The sequence below is a fragment of the Saccopteryx leptura genome, chromosome 6 (assembly GCF_036850995.1).
Source record: "Saccopteryx leptura isolate mSacLep1 chromosome 6, mSacLep1_pri_phased_curated, whole genome shotgun sequence".
Classification (NCBI taxonomy): Eukaryota; Metazoa; Chordata; class Mammalia; order Chiroptera; family Emballonuridae; genus Saccopteryx; species Saccopteryx leptura.
The window spans coordinates 162,399,596-162,420,368 of NC_089508.1; the positions used below are offsets into that span (position 1 = coordinate 162,399,596).

General features: G+C 44.2%; 1 long non-coding RNA gene and 1 pseudogene across 1 annotated transcript in view; one reads left to right on the forward strand and one right to left on the reverse strand.

The window, feature by feature from the left end:
• The first annotated feature begins 3,782 nt into the window (after positions 1-3,782).
• Positions 3,783-20,773, forward strand: part of LOC136376033 (uncharacterized) — a 57,406-nt gene continuing 40,415 nt past the window's right edge. Inside the window, exon 1 of the long non-coding RNA XR_010746135.1 lies at positions 3,783-3,939. This is a non-coding gene — a long non-coding RNA (uncharacterized lncRNA). The remainder of the gene's footprint in view (positions 3,940-20,773) is intronic.
• On the reverse strand, positions 19,272-19,424 carry LOC136377739 (U4 spliceosomal RNA; annotated as a pseudogene).

The window sequence follows — 20,773 nt, forward strand, 5'->3', positions numbered from 1 at the left end:
TTATCCCAGGGGTCCCCAAACTTTTTACACAGGGGGCCAGTTCACTGTCCCTCAGACCGTTGGAGGGCCGGACTATAAAAAAAACTATGAACAAATCCCTATGCACACTGCACATATCTTATTTTAAAGTAAAAAAACAAAACGGGAACAAATACAATATTTAAAATAAAGAACAAGTAAATTTAAATCAACAAACTGACCAGTATTTCAATGGGAACTATGCTCCTCTCGCTGACCACCAATGAAAGAGGTGCCCCTTCCGGAAGTGTGGTGGGGGCCAGATAAACGGCCTTAGGGGGCCGCATGCGGCCCGCGGGCCGTAGTTTGGGGACCCCTGCTTTATCCACTGTGCCACCACAGGTCAGGCACTCCTTTCTTATTTATCACAGTGCTGAGTACACATTAGGCATCCAGGAGATATTCTTTCATTCAAGGTTGAGTGAACAAATGAAGTGCAATGAAAATACAATGTTTTTTAAAAATTATCAACTGAGTTTTTCCATGGACCTCAAAGTCACCTACAGTTTAGGATAGTTTAGGATAGTCCTGTGAGGTAGTATTATTATCCCTATTTTACAGATAAGTCTGAGGCTCAAAGAAGGCAGTAGGGTGACTTGCCCAAGTTCACAAAACGGTTATATCTCAGAGCAGTCTCCCAACCACTGTGTCATGCTGCCTCCACAACTGGATGGTTCTCCTGAGTTCACAAGTGTTGAAAATTCATTATAGTTCTGTAGCTAATGACTTTCACAGAAAATATGCTTTGTCAGGGCCTTCTTTCTGCACAGACATTTTTCTCTATTTCCAGGAATGGAAAGTCACTGCTGTTGTAAAGGAACTTGGTAAAGCTCTGGCAATTTCTGCATCTGGCCACTGCTTAGTCCTGGGACTTAAGGTCTAATCCGAGAAAAGAGCCACGTGGGATGCAGTCCTTGGCCACGTCTCTGGTTCTTGGATGCAGCCAGCAACAACTGTGTACTCATGTAACACTCCCTCCTCACAGCAGGGGGGGGGAGGATATTCTATTTTTTCTATGATGGTTATCCTCTCTCATGACCAACCAACTTAGTAAAAGGGAATTAGCCAGGGACCTCACTGAAAACATGTCCTACCATCTCTTCTCCCGCAGCACTGCCAGCTCCCATATGGCCCAGCTGCCGGCTGCCTGCCGTACCAAGCTGCCGGGAGAAACTTCCCTCCCTTCCAAGATAATTATCCCTGCTTTCCTCCCCCATCCTCACCTTGCCCTGCCCAGATTAGAGCCTCAGAGGCATGTGCTTTCCCCAAGGGCCTGGAAAACTTCCCAGCCCCAAAGCCCTAGTATCAGAATGCGGTAATGGATGTACTATCTCTGCTCTTCCCGCTGTACTATCTCTTCTCAGAAGGTGACTCTTGTCCCTTCCCATGGTCCAAAGATGGTTTTGGGGAGTGTGTGAGCAACCTCCCTACTCAGAAGCTACCAGACAGTGCTGTACTCCCCTCCAGCCTCTGAAGGTCACTGCCTGCTTTTTGGTCTGGAGGAGACAAAAATGTCAGTCTACCCCAGACTCTGCCCACCTGTTCCTCCTTCCCCACAGTCCTCACTTCTGTAACCTCCCAGCCTCCCTTCTCTTATTGCTGTCAGCACATGCTGTGTTAGGTCTCTCTATACCTCACCCATCCTTTCAGCAACTCTTCCCCAAATCCTGGGCTGCTTCTCCTCCTTTCTCTCCATCCCTTCTCTCCCTTCTCTCTGCTCAAGCACTTTCGCCTCCATTCTGACCCAACTCCCCCCCCCCCCATTCCTCCCTAACCTCCAGTTGTAGTTTCCTTCCTCAGATCTGCCCACCACCCCAGGTCTGGCTGCCCATACCCTGCTCCCACCATCTTCTTGACTAGCACTGATCTCTGCCCCTTGGGCCCTGGCCTCATATTTAATTTCTTTAAGATTTTAAAAAAGATTTATTCATTTTTAGAGAGGAGAGAGAGAGAGAGAGAGAGAGAAAGGAAGAAAGAGAGCCCTGGCTGGTTGGCTCAGTGGTAGAGCGTCGGCCTGGCGTGCAGAAGTCCCAGGTTCGATTCCCTGCCAGGGCACACAGGAGAAGCGCGCATCTGCTTCTCCCCCCCCCCCCTCCTTCCTCTCTGTCTCTCTCTTCCCCTCCCGCAGCGAGGCGCGGCAGAGCGACACCCCGGAGGGGCAGAGCATCGCCCCCTGGTGGGCGTGCCGGTGTATCCCGGTCGGGCACATGCGGGAGTCTGACTGTCTGTCTCTCCCCGTTTCCAGCTTCGGAAAAATACACACACACACACAAAAAAAAAAAAAAAGAAAGAAAGAGAGAGAGAAGGGGGAGGAGCAGGAAGTATCAACTCCCATTTGTGCCTTGACCAGGCAAGCCTAGAGTTTCAAACCAGCGACCTCAGTGTTCTAGGTCAACACTTTATCCACTGTACCACCACAGGTCAGACATCATATTTTCCATCTCTTCTCCTTTTTTAGTACAATTCTTTCTGGTTAAAGCCATGGTTCTTCTCTACCTTTTACACTGTCTTCCCTCCTCCTTCTTTTATACACGTTTATTTTAAAAATAACTGTGTAAAAGTAAAAAAAGAAAGTTAAGTAAATAATAAACAGGACAAGTGGTACTTGGATATTAGACATGCTACTCATAAACTCGTGATCTTCAAGTACCATGTGTCAATCATCCTGGCATGGCCCATTGCCAGGCACCAAATGGCTCTCACTAGATGTTGATTATAGAAAACATTTTGGTCTAAAATCCCATAATCTGACAGCATGAAGCCTCCACAGTGATGCAGGGTATAGATGAGTAAAATATAGATGAAACTCAGGAAAAAGAGAAGAGATGAGAGAGAAGCAGTGACTCTCAAACTGGGACCTCTATCAGGTGTTAAATTTTTATTTTGAAGCTGATGGTCTATGTCCAGAGACTCGAAAGTCACAGAGTAAATATTCCATTGTGTATATTTACCACTTCCTTATCAATTTGTCTATGGATGGACATGTAGATTGTTTCCATATTGCAGCTATTGTAAATAATGCTGCAAGGAACATGGTGACACAGGTATCTTTGCAAACTTGTGTAGAGGTGTAGGCATACGATTATATCAAGCGAGGGGAGGAATTTGAAGGGAAAATCAATTTCTAAAATGAAAAACAAAAATCTTTTCAACGAGGACTTGTTCTAGGATTTGCTCTGGGACTGTTTCAGTGATTTCTCTTTCTGTTGGAACAGGAGAAGGAGGCCTTCAGGACAGGCCTGGGCTTCAGCCCCTGTCTTCCCGTGTCCTCCCCTCTCCTAAATGAATGAAGTCTAAATACATTCTCCGTGAAAGGCCGCACTATTTGCTGTGAGGTTTAGGGGGATAAAGTTGCCAGAGAGCAATCCAGGTGTCAGCCTCAGCCCCAGTCCCCCCAAGTACAACTCCGAGCCTAGTTGGGTCTAGATATGAGGAGGAGCAGCCTATAACTAAACCCTATGTGCCACTCACTGAGCCGGGTACCAAGGGGACAGAGACCCTGCCTTCCAGGCACTTGCTCTAGCAGAGAGGGGTATCGTTTGGAGTCTCAGAGAACTGATCCAACGCGAGGCGAGAGCCTGTTGGCATCTCAGACATCCAGCCCAGTGTACAGGCCTGAGCAGAGAGGCCAGAGCCCGATCTCTAGTCCCCGCGGTGCAGGCGGCTAGATAGCATTCTCCTCCGCACCCGCTGGCTCGACTGGGGCGGGGCCGTGCTGTGACACCACCCCCTCCTCGCCCCGCCCCGCGAGCGTTGCCAGGGTGATCAGGTGACTCGCAGTTTGCGGCTTTTGGGGCTGCTGTGACGTCAGGCGCGCCACGGCTCCTCACTCGCTCGGAGGCAGGTGCGGCGCCGTCTGTGCGGTCTCGCTTAGTCCCGTCCTCTCCCGACCCGACAGGTACCCAGCTTGTTAGTGGAGAGGTGAGGCTCGGCGGCCCCGGGCCCGGCCAAGCTGGGACCAGGGAGGGGGTGAGGCGCGGGCAGGGCCCTTACCGGTTGTGTGCGTCCCGGAGCTCCCCAGAGTGAGCTCCAGGAGTGGCGGGGAGCGGCGTGGGATGGGCCCGCCTGGGTGGGGGCTTGCGCAGCCCCCGGAGAGGGGTGAGGATCCCAGAGAGCCTTCCGATGCCCACCCGGGTGTCTCCCCCTGTACACACCCTCACTCTGCCGGCTGTTCCCCCGGCGCCGGGTTGCCGCGCTGGCGGAGGCTGGCGGGGGCTGGCGGGGATGGGGCGGCGGTGTTCCGGCGCCGGCGCCCGGCCTCCGTGCCGGAGACTAAGGCGCTCGGCGTTACAGTGGTCTCGCAGCTCTAGGAGTCGGCGAGCTCCGAGCGAGACTCGCCACACCCCGTCTCCGGGGACGTCTGCGGGAAGCTTCTGCATCTCTTTGCCTTGGGCTGCGATTTCTGGGCGCTGCCCGGGACCTACTAGGTGCTCTGAGCCGGGCCTGCGGGGGGCGGGAGGCCGCGCCCCAGCCCGCGGGTGGGAGCAGGGCCGGTGGTGTTCAGACAGGGGCTGCGGTGGGGAGAGATCCTGACGGTTGAGAGCGATGGACTGTGATCTGAGACCTGTTGGGGGAGGTGAAATCTGAGCGGAGTCCTGAGGAGTGGCGACTGTTCTCCCGGCCACCGCCGGGGATTGGAAGAGCAGAGGGAGAGAGAAAGGAGACCTCCGGAGGAGACCGTAGTCCTTGCCTTGGAGGAAAGACGATTCTGTGACTGACTGGACTGAATACTAGGGCTGTGTGTGTGTGTGTGTGTGTGTGTGTGTGTGTGTGTGTGTGTGTGTGTGTCGGGGGGTGGGGAGTCTTGGAGAATTAGGTTAGGACGGGTTAGGAAAACTCTGGAGTGCCCAGTGGAGGGTTTGTGTGCTGCCGGAGTCAATGGAGCGTCGGCCGGATTGGTGTAGGAGGCTCACTGGGATGGGGAGACACTGAGGAGGCTGTTGTGACAAACTGGGAAAGAGGTGACAACACCTGGGACTCTGGTGTGATGGGATTCTGCGAACCCGGTTTATGAAATAGTTATAACGGACAAGGATGGGGGTGCAGGCAGCCAGGTGCGTAGCAGATTAAAACAAAAATTCTTAATTATGAGAGAAAGGAACCACCAACTTCATTTTATCTCATTTGGCTAGATTTAATGACTACCTGAGAGCTTTGTGCCCCTCTGCAGGGTTGGGCAAAAGTAGGTTTACAGTTGTGAGTACACACAACAGTTTGTTCTTGTATAATTTATTATTGTATTTTTTCTGTACAAACTGTAAATCTACTTTTGCCCCACCTATATATTCATGGTGGTTGGATTGTCCACAGCACTTGTTCAGAGGTTTCAAACTGTTTATAAATACCTCTTGTCCCCAGGATGAAACCCAAACTCTAAATGACAGGTAGGAGATTTAGTGGGGGAAGTTATTAAAAGATAATCAGTGCCCAAAACGTGAATCTCGGCACTGGGGAAGCTGCAAGAAGGCCTTGCTCTTTGTTAACTGTAGAACAAAGTGTTCCCCTTTTCTACCTGTTCCCCACAGCCTGTGGGCTTCCCAGTGTTGGACTGCTTTCAGACTTCTTATGTGGTAATTGGCCATTTTGTCTTAACTTCCTGAGAAACAGGAAGAAAATATTTTTATTACTGGAAAGGAATGATTTGGTGATTTATGGTTTTTCCCAGCTCTGGAATTTACTGATTCTGTGACTCAAAAATAAATAAATAAATAAATAAATAAATAAATAAATAAATAAATAAATAAATTTATAAAGCACTGATGTCCTTTTGGTAATGAACCTTAGGAACTTTCATTTTCTGGGAGGAGGTGAAATGGATGAATCTTTTTCACCAATTTGTTTTGTATTTGTTTGACTCCTGAAAACAGAATTGAACCCCCAGGGATCTCATACAAGGCAGTTTAGGGAATTGCTGAGAATTTGGGAAGGTGGCTGTAGCTGGTTGGTGTGTAAACATAGAAACATACCCAACACTCAAGAGAGGCAAACCAAAAGTGGTGGCATCTGGGGAGAGCGAACTTCCAGGGAGCTTCCAGTCAGGTCAGTGAAGTCATTTTCTGCAAAAAAAAAACAAAACTCTTAAGGTAGGAACAATGTGTTTGCCACACATTACTACTTATCCGATGAGTCTCCAACCCCATTCCTCCTGGTTATGATAGTAATTTTTAAGGGGTTTTGCAGGAGCCTCATAATGTTAAAAATCACTGGAAATTAGATTTCTTAGACACATTTTAAAAAAAAATTGTTAACCATTCTCCAAATCTCTTTGGAAATATTTGAACCGGCCAACTAATCATGCTTCCTTTGGAAAGAAACAGTCCACCCCCTGTCCCCCAAACCCTATAACTGGGTGCTGTCAGGGTGGTTAGGTAGGCCTAGAGTTTTGGGGAATTTTCCGCTTTCATGCACTCCTGCTGCCTCCACAAGTTTTCCCAATCGTAGAGCATTTAAGACTTCATTGTCAGGGGGGAAAATGTTAGTGCTTTCCCTAAAGGAGACTCCCTGGGGCTGGGTGTTGTGCTGAGAAACTGTAATGCCCTCCCTGAAAGGGTAGCTGGGCCCAGGTGAGAGGCAGGACTAAGGTAAGAGCCAGAGACCTTCCATAGAACATTCACCTTTGTCACCCAAGGCCTTGGGCAAGGCCCTTCTTTCTTGGCACTGAAACGTTCTTCAACCTTGAAATGAGAGAATGGTTAGTACTCCCTTCACAAAGGTACTAAGGAGTAACGAAAGGCTTATATGAAGTTTGAGCTCATCCAAAGCAAATATTTTAATTCTTGGATGAATGGTAAATTTTGAGATGCAGTGAAATAAAGAGATGTGGATATTCTACAGTTTTATAAAAGCCTCTTTTAAACCCTAAGGCTTTTTTTGCTGTTTTTTTCCTGGAGTATTTGGGCTTGGTTACTGATAGGCCTGTAATCAAGATCTGCAGGCCTGGTGGTAAGTGCATGTTTGCATTTCACATGTAAATCAGTTCAGATTTTTCCCTACTCTTTCCTCTAGCCTTTTAGAGTGCCTGGAGTAAATCAGTAACCTTATAGGGGTGCTTTAGACCCAGCACCCTTTCAATCCTAAAGGATTTTGTTGCTAAGCTCATCAGAGACAGAAGTGAGTAATAAAACTCACTAAATTGAATGAGTGAAATAGTCATTTTTAAAAATTACCCTGTCCTATGTCAGTCCACTGGTCCTACTACTTAGTCATATAGAGATTCAAATATTTGCTGATGTTCCCAGAGACTGTACAGAAGTGTTACATCCATATCTTAGACTTTAGACATATGTTGGGCAAAATTCTTAAAGGCGAAGGAGAGGCTTCCTGTTTTTCTTGCACTGAGCTGAGTGCTGTGTCCCAGGCCTTCAAGCTCCCCACGCTTGGCCAAAGCTACTAATTGGCTTGGCTATAAAATGGGAGTCAGCAATTAAAAAAATATCAGCATGTGTAGAAGCAAGAGGATTGGTGGATGTAAGTTGACCCTCCAGCCAAAAAAGTTTATACCATTTTGGGCACTATATCCAAAGGGCACTTAAAAAGGACGTGAGCTGTGAGCTCGGAATTATTTCTTTTTAGTACTTTTTAGGAGACGTGGAATATTTGTACTAGTTAGGCCTCAAGCAAGGGAAGTAAATGGTTTCAGTAGTCTCTGTGGTCAGCAAGCCTGTGGTATGACTTTGCCAAAACCAACAGATGATATATATTTTTCTGAACCCTTCTAATTAAATGGTTTAAAGGAGAGTTTGTAGTCATAGTGGGAGGAGGGCTTGGTTTACCTGCATTTATGCATTGGAGAGTAATGCCTTATTAACAGGTAGCTATTGTTAGTTCTCTGATTTATGCTAAAGAAATGTTAGTCCCTAGAGAATTGTTCCAAACTGTACATTGTTACCTGAAATGATCTGACCACATGATCAGTGTTCAAAGAAAAGTAGGGACCTTTTCTGGACCTTGGGCAGGATCAGTTGGGGAGGATAGGTACTGCCTGCAGCCAAAGATATGACTAAGTGAATTTTTTCAGAGGTCAGGAGGCAGGTGGTAGGGATGGTTTGGGGTAGGCAGGCCTTCAGGGCAGGCCCCTTAAATCCCATGTTCTGAAATTTCATGTGCCTCTATAACACCAGGAAGACAGCAGAGTGAAGAATATAGGAGTTAAAAAAAAATTAATGCAGTCAGTGTAAAACCACTGGTGTTTTTATATGAAATTTGCCAAAAGGAGGCGGAAGCGGTGGTGCGACTGTATGCTATACCACATTCTAGGCCCTTCACTGGGGATGTGACTTCATTGGCATATTGTTCTTTCTGTGCAGGTATGCTCTTGGAAAACAGGTTTTAGTACAGGGTGGATGCAAATTTTTGTTTAAGTCATCAATACCCCATACTTTGAGCCCCTTGTCTTCCACATACATAGCTCTTTATGGATATTATTAATGACAGAAATTTGAAGATATCCTAGCATTTGTGTTTTCTAACCTTTGTGGTCCATAATGTCTGTTCCTTTAAAAATCCTATGAAAATGAAGAGAAGAAAAGCAGGAGAGAGTGGCTGTCCTGGGGTTGTCCATGGTCTAGGAGTGCTGCACATGGTCAGCGTGAGTGGTACTTGCTGGTGTGAAGTGAAATTTACTCTTGTCCATTAAGAGCCACCCTGCAGCACTGGCTAAGCTGCAGCTTCCTCCAGGGGTCAGGAGGGGCGTGCTTAATGGGGGAGCAAAGCCAGGGCTGGTTTGGAGTCCCTCAGGAACCAGAAGTTCAATTACCAGCACATTAAGCTGTAGGGGCCTCTTTCTAAGCCATCAAGATTTCAACTTTCCCACAAAGCCTAATCTAATGCTGGGGGTGGAGAGGAGTCAGGCAGAGACTGTCTTTCAGGGGCTGTGCTGGGGGTGGGGGGGACCTGGCCCGGGAAGTGGCCTTGTCAGGCTTGTTGGGAGGGATGGACCATTCCCCTTTGTAGTGTATCCCCCCAATGTGGCAGGGGGCAGAGCCATCCCTTTTCTCTCTATGCCTAACCTACCTTTTATTTCCCCAGCTCACTTGTGTTAACAGCTTTCTTCCCTCTCCTTTCCCTTCTGTTCACTGCTGCTTTCTCTTTCTATCTGCCCTCTTGCTGGGCCTCATTTTCTCTCCATTGTCACTTAGAGGGCTGGCTATTAGAAGTTCCAGAGTTACAGTGCTATCCTGTATGTCCCAGTGACTAGATGTAATTCAGAGGTCCCCAGCCTTTTTTTTTCCGAGGAGGAGCAACCTTCACTTCCCTCCCGCTTTCAGGTAGCATTGATGGGGTACTGATGAGAGCCCCTGACCTGAGTCAGTAGATGAGATTGAGGTGCCTCTCCCTTCCTGGGGGCCCCAGCAGTGTGGGAAGGGGGCCATGGGCACGATTTGCTGGCAGTGTAAACTGTCAGACAAGGGACTGAGGTCCAATGTCAATGAGTCCTGCATCCAGCAGTCCTCTGGCTTCTGTAGAGAACCGTACATTGCTAACAAAGGCTGGGAGAGGGGCCCTTGGTTAGGTGGGCCTGGAACTCATGGGACTGTTTGTAACTGTGGATCCTGCCCTGTAGCTGGGTTTTCCAAGGCAGAGTGACTAGAGCAAACTGTGTTCTCAGTGATAGCTGGGTGGTTATTGGAAGCATCGCGAAGCATGGCTTTCCTGCTCAATGAGTTCACAAATGGATTTTTTCTCCTAAAAGCTATGTGGCAGACTTTACTTAAAAATGATTAGCAGGGTTTTTTGATTGTTTTTGTTTGTTTGTGTTTTGTTTTTTTTACCAAGACAGAGAGAGAGTCAGAGAGAGGGATAGAGACAGACAGACGGGAACGGAGAGAGATGAGAAGCATCAATCATCAGTTTTTCGTTGCAACACCTTAGTTGTTTATTGATTGCTTTCTCATATGTGCCTTGACCGCAGGCCTTCAGCAGACCGAGTAACCCCTTGCTCGAGCCAGCGATCTTGGGTCCAAGCTGGTGAGCTTTTGCTCAAACCAGATGAGCCCACGCTCAAGCTGGCGACCTCGGGATCTTCCGCATCTCCAGTCCGACATTCTAGCCACTGCGCCACAGTCTGGTCAGGCATTAGCAGGGTTTTTTTGTTTTGTTTTGTTTTTTATATATTTTCCGAAGCTGGAAACGGGGAGAGACAGTCAGACAGACTCCCGCATACGCCCAACCGGGATCCACCCGGCTCGCCCACCAGGGGCGATGCTCTGGCCACCAGGGGGCGATGCTCTGCCTCTCCGGGGCTTCGCTCTGCCACGACCAGAGCCACTCTAGTGCTTGGGGCAGAGGCCAAGGAGCCATCCCCAGCGCCCGGGCCATCTTTGCTCCAATGGAGCCTTGGCTGCGGGAGGGGAAGAGAGAGACAGAGAGGAAGGAGGGGGGGCGGGGGTGGAGAAGCAAATGGGCACTTCTCCTATGTGACGCTCTACCGCTGAGCCAACCGGCCAGGGCCATTAGCAGGGGTTTTAACGTTCATTGTTAACTATGTAAAGAAAAAATATATAACAAAAGTGCAGTTTAATGAATAATTATACTCATCAATATAACTGTAATCTATTCAGGTCTAGAAATGAAATTTTACTTTTTAAACCCAAATGGATAGCAGAATGCTCTGTGTTGCAGTTTGCTTTTTTTTTTTTAACTGTGTTGGCACTTTTCCATACCGGTACATGTGATTCTACCTCGTTTTTCTTCAGGGTCACATAATAGCAGTTTCATGGTTTAGAAATTTCATGGTTTATTTAATCATTTCCATATTGATGGACCTTTGGGATTTTATATAGCATATAAATATGTATGTGTATATGTATGTTTTATATATATACTATATGCTATTATAAACAAATACAACAGTAATCATGTGGTATAAAATTATGTGTATATAATTTTTATTTTCCATCCTATCAGTAATATATCAATTCCTAAAGGTAAAATTGCTGGTTTAAAAAAATATGGTGTTTTTATTCATTTATTTGAAGTTTCACTTAAAAATATGTCTTTGTTAAAGAATTTGTAAGGAAAAAAAGATGGACTCAATAAAAAGAAGGCTGTTTCTTCCAAACATTAGGGAAAAATGGGGTCTAGTGCCTGGGCAGCTCAGGAGTAGGCCATTATTTTTTTAGGGCTGTTTAGTAAATGTTATAGATCTTGTATCTCATAGAGCAGAAGGTTCTGGATCCTGCCAGAAGTTCTATATAGAAAAGTTTATGAAAAAAAGATTTTAGCAGATGATTTGTTATCCTCTGTATTCCCTCAAAGTCTTCAAGGCCAGAATAATGCTAAAAAGTACATTACCAAGTTTAATGTTGGAGGGAAGCGAGATTGATTGGCAATAGCCATACAGGATCTAGCAAAAGAAGTTTACTGTTGTTCATCTGGAAAAGAATTGATAATAGTACAAGAATAGGCCCTGGCTGCTTTGCTCAGTGGATAGAGTGTTGACCTGGTGTATGAATGTCCTGGATTTGATTCCCAGTCAGGGCACACAGGAGAAGTGACCATCTGCTTCTCTCCCTATTCCTCTCTCCCATTCTTCTTCCCCATTCCTCCCCCCTACTTCTTCCCCCATACTTCCCCCCACCCTTTCTCACCCCCATTTCTCCCTCTTCCCCTCTCGCAGCCAGTGACTTGATTGGTTTGAGCATCAGCCTGGGTGCGTCAGCCTCAGGCACTAAAAAAAAAAAATTGCTCCTTTGAGCATTTTCCTCCTGATACAGTAACAAATAGAAAAGATAATTTTATTTTTATTAGCAGTACTGAAAAGGAAGAGCAAGCCAGCTAAATAGAGTTTTTTCTCTCATATCCCCAGTGCTTGGCCTGTCATGTAGTAGGTATTTATATTGATGAATAAACAGTATTAGGTTTGCCAGTAGTATCTGAAAAGTAAACATAAGTTACATGAAATCTTTTAAAAAGAGATAAAGAATAACTATGGAAAGGAAGCTGCAATAGTCCTGAAATGATCCTATTCTTAGCAAGACTGTTTGTGAGCTGAGCCTTTGGCCTCATCCCATACCATCTGCTTCAACCATAATGAACTTGTTCAGTTCCTCAAATGCATTCAGCCTTTTCTCAGAGATTGTTACCTCTGACCAGTGTGAGTCTGCTTAACCCTCAGGTGTTCATCACTTCCTCTCAGAAGCATTCTCTGACTTCCCTGATCTGTAGTCTCTACTCGGAGCTCACAGCACCAAGTGTTTCCTCTCTCTTAGCTTGGTTTCATAATTGCTGATGTTAATGTCTTTCTCACTAACCTGAGCAGAAATTGTCTCTCGCTTAGAGTGATCTCGGTAGTGCCTGGAACCACTAGTGCTGGGTCCACAGGTTTACAAACACTGTGAACATGAGATGATAGAATAGCACAAAACCAGTAATTCTAAAGCTTTTTTTAGGCTAACAAACCATACCCAAAATTATGGGTGTCAGAGTTAAGAAAAATTGAGGGACCTAGAATATAAAATAACCTATTTACAAAGATCCTATTAAAAGGCCAGCTAATCAGGGAGTTTTAAAAAGACACAGAAGAGGTCTTTAGAATAAGATCTGCTCTCATGTTTTTAAACTTTAAAGACAATTTATAAATTCCCAAGAAGGATGTGTAAGGATGGAAGAATAAGCGTGGCTTCTGGCTTTGACCATAGATCATTACAAGGTGGGAAAGTCTGCATGTGATCAAGAGAATTTTGCTTTTTATCCCACATCTAATACTTAGCTAAGTGACTTCTCAGTTTGAAGCAGAAAGAAAATATTTATAGAACTTAGGGAGCTGAAGTCTCTTGTGAAAAAAAGAATCACCATTTTAAAACTGTAAGAAGCAGTGAAAAGTAGATGTAAAATAGGTTCCCAGAAAGGGGAAGATTAGTAATAGGAAGGGAAATTGGGGTACTGGAAGTGGATAGAAGATCTACAAAGGCATTGTAGACATTTTTTAAAAAGGTGAACAGTGTAGAAAACACTAAGAAGACTTAATTTTTTTCTGACTATATAGGTTGCCTTAGTCAAACTTCCAGAAATACAGAAGAATATAAATAAATAACAATTGCTTTTAATTCCAGACAATTTTTTTCTTCTAGCCAAATTTTGTCTGTCTGCTGTTACTGTACAGCTTAAAGTGTGAAAATCTTAATATACAACTCAGTGTGTTTATAGCACTCATATAAACATGACTCAGCCCAAGATGAGAATATTTCTATTATCCCAGAAGGCTCTCCTTGTGCCTCTTACAGTCAGTATTCATAGACTCATTTTGGCTGTTCTTGAACCTTGTGTAAGTGGAATTATACAGTGTAAAGTCTGTAGAGTCTGGCTTCTTTTGCTCATCTTTGTCTGTAGGATTCATCCACATTGTTGCATGTAGTATTCTATCTTTTTTTTATTGCTGAACAATTTTTTATTATATAACTACACTATAATCTATTGGTTCAGCTCTTGGTGAACATTTAGATAGTTTTTAGGTTGGGCCTATTATAAACAAAGCTGCTTTGAATTTGTTATTTATGTCTTTGGTGGACTTATGCACTCATTTCACCCCAGTATATGTCTTTAAGAGTCAAGTTGCTGGGTCATAATACTGTCAATGTCATGAGGATATTACATACTTCTAAAAGCTTGATTGTTTTAGCTTTTATATAGTCAGTGATACAGTGTGAATTATTTTTTTGTTAATAAGGATAAAGATCAAGGTTCATTCCTCCACTTTTACAAGAATATATATATATATATTTTGTATCTTTCCAAAGCTGGAAAAGGGGAGGCAGTCAGACAGACTCCCGCATGCGCCCGACCGGGATCCACCCAGCATGCCCACCATGGGGCGATGCTCTGCCCATCTTGGGGCATCGCTCTGCTGCAATCAGAGCCATTCCAGCGCCCGAGGCAGAGGCCACAGAGCCATCCTCAGCGCCCAGGCAAACTTTGCTCCAGTGGAGCCTTGGCTGCGGGAGGGGAAGAGAAAGACAGAGAGGAAGGAGAGGGGGAGGTGTGGAGAAGCAGATGGGCACTTCTCCTATGTGCCCTGGCCGGGAATCGAACCCGGGACTCCTGCACGCCAGGCCGACGCTCTACCACTGAGCCAACCAGCCAGGGATTTTACAAGAATATTGTGGAATGAACTCAGAAAGAATCTGGAGGCTTTACTACAAATAAATACCAAAGATTTATTCAAAGATTGGGGTTTACAAGTCCAAAACACAACTATGCAATACTGAAAGTGTTTTGAAGAAGAGAGAAAAGCTAAGATTTCTTATAGTAAAAGTACATTCTTAAGAAGAGTTAGTCTTGCCTTCTTAGCCTCTGGAATTGTCCAAGATGATAATCTTCTGGATTAATGTTGGTCTGAATAATAGAAGTCAGGTGGTTCAGATATTGAATGTCAGATGGTCTGGATATCTAGATAAGTGAACATTCTTTCCTTAGTCCTTCAGGGGCCAATCAGAGGGTTGTCTGGGGGTTCGATGTATATCTAGCCATTGATGTAGTACTAGAAATTTAAGTTTAAGTTTCCAAGCCAGTTAAAACAAGAATAGAATAATTCTTGTTTTAAGAATTTAGCAACTTGACTATGATGATTCCATTTTATTTCTTCACTCTATTCTTTTTTCTCACTTTTTTTTTTTCTTGTGGGAGAGACAGAGAGAGAGGGACAGATAGGGACAGACAGACAGGAAGGGAGAGAGATGAGAAACATCAATTCTTCGTTGCGGTTCCTTAGTTGTTCATTGATTGATTTCTCATATGTGCCTTGACCGGGGGCTACAGCAGACCAAGTGACTTCTTGCTCGAGCCAGCAACCTTGGGCTCAAGCTGGTGAGCTTTGCTCAAACCAGATGAGCCCGCGCTCAAGCTGGCGAGCTCGGGGTCTCGAACCTGGGTCCTCTACATCCCAGTTTGATGCTCCATCCACTGCGCCACCACCTGGTCAGGCTTATTTCTCACTTTTGATCAGTATTTTTCTCTCACAAACATCATAGATTAAACAAAGCATTTTAAAGTCCTTGAGCCAAAATGGCAATACTTTCTTTGTGTCCATCATGTCCCGTGGGAGGCAGATATGAGCTAAAGACATGCTTGCCAAATATGAGTTTGTAGTGAGCTCAATATTTGTGTCAATTTTTAGGTGGAAGCTTTAGGAAAGAACCAATTAAGACATTATTATTATATATCAGTCTTAGAAACTAGTCTCAGTGTTGAGAATAAGTTCAGTTAAACAGTTGTCTTATTTCAGGAGGTCATGATGCTGGTGACTCCAGAAGTTAGGCATATGGTACAAGCCGTCAGTTATTTAACAAGAGGCATCTCTATGGACACAAAAGAAAACAGTGGTTAATGATAGAAGCAGACTATAATCCCAGTTTCTTAGTTGAGAAGATTGCTAGATGTCTGGCTCTAGCATCTTTAATTGGAGTGAGGGTAGACAATGCAATGACAGTCCAACAGATTTTACTGTCTGCAGTTTGAATGTTTCTTGTGATCTCTCTGAGGTTTATATCAAGTTGTCCCACTTTAGCTTGCATGGCTTTGGGAAAAGGGGAGTTATAGTTCTCACTGATTCTAAGTCAAAAGATGGGAGGAAAAAATGGAAATATTAATTTGGAGAGTAAGAGCTAGATACTGAAGGAAACTAGAATAATTCAGGATCCAATCCAGTTTATAAGATAGGAACAAAACTTCAAAAGACAATGAGTAGCACCAGAATCTACTATCCAAAAAAGCTATTACTAAAAATACAATTTTTCTTTCCAAGATCACCCTTATTTTTATAAAAGAACCAAATTAAGACCAATTTATATGCAAATAAGGCTAGTGTCAATTAACTTGACCTGTTATGCACATAGGAGCATCAAGAATAGAATAGTAATTAACCATGCCTGACCAGGCAGTGGTGCAGTGGATAGAGCATCGGTTTGGGATGTGGAGGATCCAGGTTTGAGACCTCGAGGTTGACAGCTTGAGCGTGGGCTCATCTGGTTTGAGCAAAACTCACCAGCTTGGACCCAAGGTCCCTGGCTCGAGCAAGGGGTTACTCGGTCTGCTGTAGCCCCACGGTCAAGGCACCTATGAGAAAGCAATCAGTGAACAACTAAGGTGTCGCAATGAAAAACTAATGATAGATGCTTCTCATCTCTCTCCCTTCCTGTCTGTCTGTCCCTATCTATCCCTCTCTCTGTCTCTGTAAAAAAAAAAAAAAAAAAAAAGAATAGTAATTAACCTTATAGGCTCTTTTAAATCTGCTTTGCTGGAATTTTTCATACTGAATTTTCAGATTGAACTTCAAAAGACCTCTTGAGGCCAGAAAAGCCAAGGCAAGTACTTACCATCAGACTTTGCCTGCAATACCTATAGATTTGGGTGAGGTCCTCTCTTCTCAAGGTCTCCAAAATACCTTTAGGTTCCTGTACCTGCTAGGAAGTGGCCTTTCTTACTCACCTGGTAAGGCTGCTGGGAACCCAGTAAGCAAGTAACCAGGCTGATACTTTCAAGGGTTTTTTTTTTTTTTTTTTTGTTTTTGTTTTTTTTTTTTCATTTTTCTGAAGCTGGAAACAGGGAGAGACAGTCAGACAGACTCCCGCATACGCCCAACCGGGATCCACCCAGCACGCCCACCAGGGGCAACGCTCTGCCCACCAGGGGGCGATGCTCTGCCCATCCTGGGCGTCGCCATGTTGCGATCAGAGCCACTCTAGCGCCTGAGGCAGAGGCCACAGAGCCATCCCCAGCGCTCGGGCCATCTTTGCTCCAATGGAGCCTCGGCTGCGGGAGAGGAAGAGAGAGACAGAGAGGAAAGCGCGGCGGAGGGGTGGAGAAGCAAATGGGCGCTTCTCCTGTGTGCCCTGGCCAAGAATCGAACCCGGGTCCTCCGCACGCTAGGCCGACGCCCTACCGCTGAGCAAACCGGCCAGGGCTCTCAAGGGTTTTATTAGCTTCCTTAAATCAATCTTAATTCTTTAAAGCTGTCTGGTCCTATGTGAGTCTATGCATGTTTCTCTCAAATGTGACATTCTAGTCAAAGCCTTGGTAACATAATCAGTTCTCAATTGTGTCTTGTTGCAAGGAAAATATTCTTATTATGCAAATAATAGTTTTGCCATGAAAATAAGAATACTCACTGAGAGTTTCTGAATTCTAGAGGGAGCAGTTGACAAATAAATTTGCTTTTCTCTGTATCACACAACATTTTAAGATAACTAGAATTGCAAATGAAAACATAGTATCACAGGACATTGTAGATCCTTAGAAATTTTATATAATTTCTAGAACATTTATTTTAACAAAAGTAATATGTACATACACTATAATTGTTTATTTGACAGTACTTCTTGTGTAGTTTTAGTATATCAAACAGGCCTAATTAGTTTAAATTTCTTCCTTTATAAAGAGAGAGAGAGAGGAATTTTCTTTGATCTCTCTGAAAAATTATAGTTATTTTCAGGTTAAGAAAAACAATTTTGGGCCTGACCAGGGGGTGGCTCAGTGGATAGAGCATTGACCTGGGACACAGAGGACCCAGGTTTGAAACCCTAAGGTCGCCAGCTTGAGTGTGGGCTCACCAACTTGAGCATGGGGTAACTGGGTTGAGTGTGGGATCATAGACATGACCCCATGGTCACTGGCTTGAGCTCAGAGATCACTGGCTTGAGTAAGGGGTCTCTGGCTCGACTGGAGCCCCCCAGTCAAGGCACATATGAGAAAGTAATCAATGAACAACTAAGTTGCTGCAACGAAGAATTAATTCTCTTCTTTCTTCCTTCCTGTCTGTCCCTATCTGTCCTCTCTTGCTAAAAAGAAAAAAGAAAAAAGAGCCTGACCAGGCGGTGGCGCAGTGAGCGTAGGACTGGGATGTGGAGGACCCAGGTTCCAGATCCCGAGGTCGCCAGCTTGAGCACGGGCTTAGCTGGTTTGAGCAAGGCTCACCAGCTTGAGCCCAAGGACACTGGCTCGAGCAAGGGGTCACTCAGTCTGCTGTAGCCCCCCAGTCAAGGCACATATGAGAAATTAATCAATGAACAACTAAAGGAGCCACAATGAAGAATTGATGTTTCTCATCTCTCTCTGTTCCTGTCTGTCTGTCCTTATTTGTCCCTCTCTCTGACTCTCTCTCTGCCATAAAAAAAAAGAAATAAATAAATAAAAGGAAAATAGGGTCTTGGCTAGTTGGCTCAGCAGTAGAGCATTGACCCAGCATGTGGAAGACCCAGGTTCAATTCCCAGTCAGGGCACACAGGTGAAGCAACCATCTGCTTTCCCCCCCCCCCTTCCTATCTCTTCCCCTTCCACAGCCATGGCTCAAGTGGTTCAAGCAAAGTTAGCCTCAACCACTGAGGATGGCTCCATGGCCTGGGCCTCAGGCTCTAAAATAGCTTGGTTGCTGAGCAATGGGGCAGTGCCCCAGATGGGCAGAGCATTGCCCTCTAGTGGGCTTGCTGGGTGGATCTTGGTTGGGGCGCATGTGGGAGTCTGTATCTGCTCCCCCCACCCGCCTCTCACTTAATTAAAAATAAGAAAAATAATTTTGGCCTGACTGGTGGTGGCACAGTGGACAGAACATTAACCTGGTATGCTGAGATTCAAGGTTTGAAACTCCAAGGTCGCCAGCTTGAGTGTGGGATCATCCAGCTTGAGCACAGGCTCACCAGCTTAAGTGTAGGGTCACTGTATTGAACATGGGATCAGGTTGCTGGCTTGAGCAAGGGGTCATTGGCTCAGCCTGAGCCCCCTGGTCAAGGCACATATGAGAAGCAAACAACGAACAAGTGAAGTAACGCAACTATGAGTTGATGCTTCTCATCTCCCTTCCTGTCTCTTTCACAAATAATAATAATAATAATAATAATTTGGCCTGATGTGCAGTGGCTTAGTGCATAAAGTGCTGACCTGAAATGCAGACCAGCATTTGCTTACTAGGTCTTCAATGGTTTGAGACCCTGATCTTGCCCGTTATAGGCACATATGAGAAGCAATTTGATGCTTCCCATTCCTCCTCCTATCTCTCTCTCAAATCAATCAATAAAATATATATTTTTTAATTCTGAATTTTGGGGAAGTTTGTTAAACATCAAAAGTTTTAAAACACTTAAGCATTTCCGTACCTTATATCTTCTACTAAAAACACATATTTCCTTTTATATTAATTAGAATTCTTAGCTCTTAAGAACCTTAATTTCATTTTTTCCCCAAAGATTTTATTTATTGATTTTAGAGAAAGTGGGAGAGAGGGAAGAGGGAGAGAGAGAAAGAGAGAGAGAGAGAGAGAAGCATTAGCTCATAGTTGTTTCACCCTAGCCATTCATTGATTGCTCCTTATTTGTGCCTTGACTGGGCAAACCTGGGTTTGTTTTGGTTTTTTTTTCAATTAGCAATAATTGTGCCTCGGATAAACCTCATTGGCTATGATACTGCCACTGCGCAAAGCTAAGCCTGGGGTTTTGAACTGGCAATCTCAGCATTCTGGGTCAGTGCTTTGTCTACTGCGCCACCACAGGTAGGCAGAAACCTTAATTAATTTAATGACAGCTAAAAAGTAAGCAATTAGCATTCCTTAGATTAACAATTTTATGAATACATTTCATATCTCTGGAAACACAGGTCTTTCAATCTCATATTTTTAGAAACATATATTTCCTCAACAAAGCACAAAACATTTATTAACAAATCCAAATTTATCTTTTAGTTTCTCTAATACAGCGGTTCTCAACCTGTGGGTCGCGACCCCGGCAGGGGTTGAACGACCCACAGGTTGAGAACCGCTACTCTAATAAGAAGTCTAAAGTAGATAAACTTAGACTTACATAACAATTAAAAGTTTCAGTATATTATCTTATTTAGAAATGATCTAGATAGTCAACGAATTTAACTTGCCTCATCATTTGACTTAACTTGGAAAAATTAAGTTTTCAAGTTACCAAAAGATTTTGAGAAACTAAGCATGCCATGAAAGAAAGCATGCTAGAAAGTTTACCTAAAAACTTTATCCCATCTATATCTTTACTTGTTCTTAATAATTATGGTTAGGTTACTTATGAAAATTTTATCATACCTAGTTTTTCTTGCTAATACATTTTGCAGTAGAGATAACATGAACTTATTTGACGAATAAACCCAGGTAGAATAAGAAATATTATACTTAATGCTGATACTCTAAAGACAGACCTGTTTAAACCAAACGAAACTCAACCCAGCTTTCATGTCAATTATTTCCCCACACATGTGATCCTGAAAAGCATTTGGGTTAGTTTCTATTGTATTTTTGAGAACTTTTAATATAAGTTCTTAGTTCCTTAAAGCCAGTTAAACGGAGCTTTTACAAACTAAGTCTCGTAATACCCTCCAGAAATAGACATACACGCACACATATCGAGAGATGCAACCGGGGAGACCTGACAGTTTCGTCTTCAACTTTCAACCATGAGACATGTACAATAAGGCAAAACCCCACTAACTTGGAACAGTTGCAGTAAGTTATTTGTTCAGATGGCCATGGCTTTTTCTTAATACTTATGGAAAAGACAGTGAAAATTTGTATTTCTTCCTTGGCAAGGAGTCTTGGAGCCAGAGCAATAGTTTGTGCTTTTTTAAAACAAATAAACAATCCAAAAAACCCTCACATTCTTTTTTTTTCTTTTTTTTTTCAGTCTTAGGAATTGAGGATAATAAAGATAGATGGACTTTGAACTTATTTTAGAGTTATGTTTCTGGTTACACGAAGATTTGTAAGATAAGGACAGTGGCTCTCGGTTTCCAAAGAATTGGGTTGTAATTTAAG